Source organism: Aulostomus chinensis, chromosome 1 (assembly GCF_037954235.1).
Source record: "Aulostomus chinensis isolate RoL2024-O1b breed Wild chromosome 1, RoL_Achi_v1.0, whole genome shotgun sequence".
Taxonomy (NCBI): domain Eukaryota; kingdom Metazoa; phylum Chordata; class Actinopteri; order Syngnathiformes; family Aulostomidae; genus Aulostomus; species Aulostomus chinensis.
In genome coordinates, this window is record NC_141320.1 from 48,586,913 (window position 1) to 48,594,361 (window position 7,449).

The 7,449-nt window shown below is 45.9% G+C and overlaps 2 non-coding genes across 2 annotated transcripts; one reads left to right on the forward strand and one right to left on the reverse strand.

Moving 5' to 3' along the window:
* Positions 1–237: 237 nt before the first annotated feature.
* trnal-uag (transfer RNA leucine (anticodon UAG)) lies at positions 238–319 on the reverse strand. The gene has a single exon. It is a non-coding gene; the product is annotated as a tRNA-Leu (tRNA).
* A 6,086-nt stretch (positions 320–6,405) lies between these two features.
* trnaa-agc (transfer RNA alanine (anticodon AGC)) lies at positions 6,406–6,477 on the forward strand. The gene has a single exon. It is a non-coding gene; the product is annotated as a tRNA-Ala (tRNA).
* Positions 6,478–7,449: the final 972 nt, after the last annotated feature.

Below are 7,449 nucleotides of genomic sequence, written 5' to 3' on the forward strand. Positions count from 1 at the left end.
TTAAAATTATTTAATCCACAATGAGGCCTCTGTCATAAAACAAAATGAACAACTGACTACCTCACCATGACTTCACTCTGACTACCAGGAGGTAACCTGGTAGTCAGAGCAGCAGTGCTCAGGTCTGTGGACTCACAGGAGGATTCTTCTTCTGGTCACAGGTTTGAAGACATCAGTGGAAGAGAGAGGAGAGGCTGTGAGAGACCTGCCACACCTCTCCAGTGACCTGGGACATGATGGCAGTGGTGGGATTTGAACCCACGCCTCCTCAGAGACTGGAGCCTAAATCCAGCGCCTTAGACCGCTCGGCCACACTACCTCACTGAGCTGTTCTCTGAGTTGGTCTGCTAAAGGCATGTTGAAGAGGAAGTAACATCATGATATCAAACTTATTCTGAAGGGGGACCCCTTCCCTCCACAGTCACAGGAAGTGACGACAGCGCTGCTAGAAGCAGGAAAGAAATGGTAAAAGGACTCAGTTTGTACAGAGCCTTTCTACCTCAGCAGCACTCAAGGAGCTGAACAATGTCCTCTCATTCACACACACTCACACACTGATGCTGAAGGCTGCCATGCAAGGAGCCAATCTACTCATCAGAAGTATTTGGGGGTTCAGTATCTCACTCAAGGACACTTTGACATGGTCACCAGGGGTAGTGAGGATGGAACTGGACCCTGGTATCTGCAACGACTCCATCAACTCCTAATCTAGCAGCTCTGCTGGGTCCAACTATTTTACAGAACATTTGACAGACCTGTGGAGCAGTGAGGACACACATGAGTTGATCACATGATCCACTGAAGCACCATTTTACCTGCCACTGAGGTCACCAACATGAGCTGGAGTTGGGACTCTTGAACTGAACCTGGTATCACAGCGACACCTACTGCTGCAAAATGGAACAGCAACATTGAACCAAGTACAGGATTGGAGGGAGACTGATGGTCGCTGTTTGGGTTTTTGAAGGACAAGGAGGGCGTGGGTTCAAGCTGGATTCTCAGAGACGATTTCCCCAACCTCTATATTGGCATCTACACTGTCATCCAGTCATGTGACTGAAGTCATCCAGTCACGTGACTGAAGTCATCCATTCATGTCAGTGATGTCACTTGGCAGGACTGTCATTGCCGTCTCATTCCAGAAAAGAATTCAGACTCCACCTGTGGCTCCATGATAACTGAGGGACCTCTGGTTGGAGGCTGGACGATGATGCAGCAAGAACAAATACCAGTGCCAACCAGATCAACTTAATGGCAGTTTTTGTAGTGATTTGATGCCTCATGAGGAGAAAATTTGGGCACAAATGTTGGACAAGAGTGTTTGTGGAGGGTGTTATTTTGTTGTTGTTGCAGTGTTGTAAGTCACTGTACCTGCAGCTAAAAGATTGAACTTTCTCCAAATGTCCTCAAGATGGTTTCCAATGACATCAGTTGTCACAAGAGGAAGCCTGCATGTAAACACACTCATGAGGAGAACACACACTTGAGAGACATTTGTCTTGCAAAAACTTCCCAGATCAGGAAAACATGAAACAACACAACAGAAAAATGTCCTTTGTCCATTCTGTGTTGGTGTGACTCAAACTGAGTAGATAATGCAATTTATCATGGTCGTTCAGATCCAACTTGGAGGTTCTGGTTTAAGAAAGCGTTTTTGAGATAATGCAGCAGGAAATGAACTCAGTTAACCTGACATAATGGAGCCATCATTGGATATGACGGTGAGGGGGCTGATCTTATTTTCTCTGAGGTCACCATGGAAAGATCCACCTGGTACCACTTACTGATCTTTATATTGACGTATTGATCACTGATCAAACACTGAATTATCTTTGAGTGTCTTCAGACTATCTTACATGAGTGTATGTTATTGTTACGATGGTTTCTCTTCCTGGTTCCTGTCAATACATGTGCAGCTGTCAAGTCTTTAATCACTTGTTGGTGCAGCCTGATAATAAAGAATTACAAAAGTCCAGCCTAGAAGGAACTCATACATGGAGTTTTAGACAACTGCTGGCCTTCATCCAGCTTTATTGATAAATATAATTGAGTATCATCTGTGTAACAATGGAAATTTATGGACTGTTTCCCAATAATATGACCTAAAGGAAGCATATATAAAGTGAAGACTATCGGCCCCAGCACTGAACCTTGAGGAACACCGTGTTTAACTTTGGTTTGTATAGAAGATTTATCATTAACGTCTACAAACTGAAATCAACCTGATGAATACGATTGAAACCACTTTAATGTTCCCTGAATGCACAGTTTAATCGTAATAATGGTACACTTCAGAATTAACGACAGCACATATACATTTGTTGTGTATGTACGCTGAACTTGAACAGTCCGTTGTCCCAATGGAGGCAAGTGAGAGTGAGGCCTGCAGCCAGACTACAAGGTCGGCGCTGCCACCCCAAGGGAGGTGGAGAGGGCAGAGGCAGGGGTCAAGAACACACGGGGGAAGGGGAGGGGAGGATAGTACGCGCCATTTACGTCACCAAGGCAGAAGGAGTTCTCCTGGAGGATAAACAATGGGGCAGCCGATAAGGAAGCTGTGGGTTTGGGCGGAGGAGCACACATTCCAATCTGTCTTCTCTTTCAGTCCAATCCAAATTGTAAAGTTAAATTTCTGGTCTTCAACATCACTCTCCTCTTTGCAGAGCGGCCAACTGCTCCGAGATGGTTTCCATCCTGGGTTTCAGTTCAAGAGTCTGTTGTTGCCCCGCTCTGCCAACCTCAGTCATTGCGTTGTTAATGACTGAGGTTGTGTGAGCTGCACATCACATCAAGTGTTGATGCCCACACGAGGGTGTCTTTTTAAAAAGAGGAATATTACGCCTCCATTTCACACAGACAAGACAGCAAATTTGGCACATTTTCTGTCTAAAAAGGGCTGGAGAGAGATGGAGGTGAGGGAGGAGAGGAGACAGAGAGGTGGGGAAGAGAAGAGAGAGAGACCAGACATTATGTTTGCACAATGTTCCATTGATCCATGAACAAAGCAGGCAGTGAGACCATGATGATGTCACATCTGTCCACTGTCCAGATGTCAGAGCTGAAAATGATACGATGCCATGTTCCCTTCAACAACAGTCCAGCAGAAAGCCACCATGAAGACCTGAGGAGGAGCAAGGCAGCTCACCACAGTCAGGAACTCCCAGTCACCTAAACAAGGTTTCTGTCCACTCACGTTCAACCAGACCAGCAGATCACCTGCATCCCCACTGCCTCACCACCAGAGGGCAGTAGAACATCAACCATAGAGGCTCCCACTGAGGAATGAACACCACCACCAGCAGACAGCTCTCCCTCCCTGACAGCATTTAAAGGAGATGAATGATGGATCATCAAACTCCACCATTCACTGTGACTCAGGGCCGCTCCCTCTGCTCTGACTCTCTTTGATTGTTTGTCTTTGTTTTATTCAATCAAGTTGTTCCTCCTCTCTCTCTTCTTGCTGCTCTACCCCCCCCATGTGATGTCTACTACCTCCTCCTCCTTGATGACACTCATTGTGAGGTCTCTTCATCAGCCCTCCTCTGCTTTCTGAGCCACAAACAGTTTTTCTGAGTCGCTAAAACCCTGAACTCCATCTTGAACCCAGACTCTCAGAAGCCTGACCACATTTACTGAACTGGTCCCTCTTTGGTGAAACCATCACCACGTTTCTGAAGGCTCTGAATGTCCTGATGCTGATGTCATTCTGCTTCCTCTGACACAGGCAGCTTTGGTCCGTTCTGTCACTGTGACATCAAAGACTAAATTCTGAGATCAAGAAGAACATTTACAAAACATGAACAAAACTTGATGACAGAATTCTTTGTCCTCCTCCATCACCGCGATGCCATCGATGGTCCGTTACTGTTGCAGTGCAGTAACATCATGAGTTGTGTCAAACCATCTCTGTCAGCTCTGCGAGTGTCTGGAGTGACGTCTCCAAGGACACTTGCTGCCAGGACTACAGAGTAAACATCAACATCTGTTTGCATCTGGCTTCAACTGTACTTTTCCTCTAGGTTCAACTTTGCTAGGTTACAGTGACTCGTGTACAGAGTAGTGACTTGATCAGCTGGTGGTGATGATGTAGCTTTAGGATGCTAACACAGTTGTTACTCAGGGCACCGCTGGTTGTGATTTAGAGTCCAATGAGAAACGCTCAGTCTCAGGTTCCAGCTTGTCAGTGAGTTCTTTGAGGGTCAGAGGCTTACATACAAATATAAAAACCAGTTGAAACACTTCCTGGAATTTTAAGAGGATTGAATACAAACAAGGAAGCACGTAAGACAGAGGAATAATAATACCAGTAAAGCAATGAAGGCACATGGAGGATCAGACATGAATCATAAGATTTATCTGAGACTCAAGTGGACGGCAAAGGTAGCAGGTGAGAAGGTGTTCAGGATGAAGGGTCAGTGACCTCCAAACAAAGAAAACTCCTGAATGGAGGTTGAGCAGAGTCTGAGGAGTCAGGTGGAGCTGGCAGTGAGACAGGAGTTGAGGCCTGAACAGATGCAGCACTGGTCTTTGTTACTGTGACAGCACGACAACCAACAGGACCTGCTCACGTTCTCAGCTGGATTGTTCTCATCAATGTACGGAACCTCTCCAACGACCTGGTGGGGGGACGGCCTACCAAGCCTCCATCTCAACGACCGTGGCTCCCACTGGGATCCGCGATGCTCTTCTCAGGCACAAGGGGGCTTCTCTCCGCTGGTCAGGATGGAGATTCAAGGCTCACGGGAGGTCAACAGTATTGTGACCGTGAAAAGGGGGAGAGGAGAAGTTCTGTTTAAAGTTAAAGAACAAAGAAACAAAAAAGTAGGCAGAAGAGAAAGAAAAGAGGAGAGACGGACCAGCAGCTGGAGGAGCTCACGGAAAAATAAGAAGCGCTGAAGAGCCTGAACCCAACCCAACTGTAACGGATGGTGTCGTGACTATTATAATAAACTGGTCCGCCGTGGGGGTGACCTTTGACCTGTGTGGGGCTGCTGGCCAATCAGCACCCTTTGCCGTCCTCAGTACTTCTCAGATATTCCTGTATTAAACAGGTCAACAGAGGGCAGTCATGCATCCCTCAGATCCTCCAGAGCAGGGGTTTTCAGTTAAAATTCTCCTGGGTCCAGTTTTCAAACCTCTTCAAGCTTGGGTCTGGAGGCCTAGCACAGTTTTTCATGACTGCTGATTTCAGTGATGGGCCCACGCCTGCATGTTAGCCAGCAGTCGAGCTGTGCTTTATGATCCAGGGGCATCTTTAGCCGATGGAGGTAGACTTTAAGCCTGTTGTATCAGTGTCTGTTTGGTCAACAATGAACTTTCAGATCGAATGAAGTCGCCGACATTTCAATAATAGTCGTTTTTATTGTCTGCTTTTTTTCCACATTAACCTGAAACCTATTGTCCAGCAGGGGGCAACATAAAGAGAAGAGTGAAATGAAAATGGATTCAAAAATACTCAGAATTTACTGGCATTTGACTGCACGTATATGACTATGTGAGTGTGTGTGTGTGTGTGTGTTTGTGTGTGTGTGTGTGTGTGTGTGTGTGAGAGTGTGTGTGAGAGAGTGTGTGTGTGTGTTTTGAAGACGACTTCTTGACTCCATTTTTGTTGTCACTCTTCTCTTAATTTTCAGTTTCACTCATTAAAATGAAGCAGCTTTGACGTGTGTACTTCTCTTGTGCATCAACAACTTTGGTCTTTAAGCTCCTGACAAACACACCACACGTCACTCACTCTATAGATTAAATCTGCTGATAACACAAAACACGTGACCCTGTGACCCTGCATGACGTTTTGCTCCAACTTTCCAGAACTAATAGGAGGAACAGCATGGATCGTTCTGAGCAAGAACTCTGACATCACCATCGTCATGAACAAGAAGGCAGTCGGACTCAACTTCAACAAATCTGAAATGTCCCCTTAAGCTCCTGCTACTTTGAACTGATGCCTAAACCTTCAGTTTCCATGCATCACTCAGAACCTCTCACAACCACAGAAGAACAAGCAAAGGTTTGGAGCAGTAAAGCCTTCAATAATGACATCATCATGTTTGAGGGTTTTCTTCCCTCAAACTGTTTCTACCAACACGACAGAATCCTGGAAATATTTCAGGTGTTGACCTCCCAGCAGCCTGAAGGTCAACCTGCATTATCTGTTATGTTGCTGAGCAGAGGAAGGAGCTCAGTGGTAGAGCGCTAGCTTAGCATGTGAGAGGTGGTGGGATCGGTGCCCTCGTTCTCCAGAAGACTTCAGCTTGTTCTGTTGTTGAGCTCTGATGAAACCACTGACTTTGAACCACACACAAAGTGAAGGAGTGACTTAAGATTGATGGCACCTGAGGAACTTCTAGGTTTCCTAAAATCAACTGGAAATTCATTCACCAGTTAAACAGTGACTCTACCAGAGGGGATGTAGCTCAGTGGTAGAGCGCATGCTGAGCATGTATGAGGCCCTGGGTTCAATCCCCGGCATCTCCGGCTGGTCATTGTAGCCTTCATCTTACCTGCCACAGTGATCCTTAAATGTGACAACAGTTGATTCACTATCAGAAGACATCTTCTCCATGTTCAAGGTGGGCGAACTGTCCACAAATATTCAAAATTACTTTTGAAAATGAAAACATAGATCAAACCTGCCCTGTCAATCACCCACAATGGGCGGATCGTCCCACTCCCTATCAGGTTCCCCACTCCGTGACCCAGGAGGCTCCCTCTCCCTATCAGGACTAGAAATCTATTGGGGTCTCCCTGCTCAGGTAGGAGTCCTGCCCACAACGTTAAGCTGTTGATGTTCTAGAGGAGACAACATCTGATCTTTGTTAGATCCACCAGTCAAAGGTTTTCTTTAAAGGCTGTAGCAGCTGAGAATGAGGGATTAATAACCATCTTAGTGAGGACATTTTGAAACATGATGACATTTTATTGACTTGTAGCACTGCAAAAATCATCTCCCCTCCAAAAACCCTCTTCTCCAACTCTGTACTCAAGTTGTCTCCTCATCAGGCACCACAGGATCCAGGATGTTCAGTCAAAAAATCATTAGTGATTTCAAAAATGGCCATCAGACACAAAATAAGACTTCAAACAGGTTTACAACTTTATTTGATGTTGGCTCATTTTGTCCATTTTGCCTCCACACTGTCCTTGATCACAGCATTTAACATCAGGACTGCTCCCAGATCAGCTCCATGACCTCATCCCTGCACCAGAGTACCGCCCAAGTTCATCAAGGATGGCCAACATGAGCAGGTCTAGATTCACCTCCATCTTTGGAGGCTGATGAATTTCCTCCTGAGGACCGTCAGGCTGTTTCCTTACTTTGCTGTGACCCAACAGCAGACAGCAACAAGGACTGTGGTGCACTTGGTAAAATCACCATCTGGAGTCTGGACCAAGATGATGATGTGATCCTTTGATGAGTTTAGAATCAGTCAGAGATCAAAGACTGGA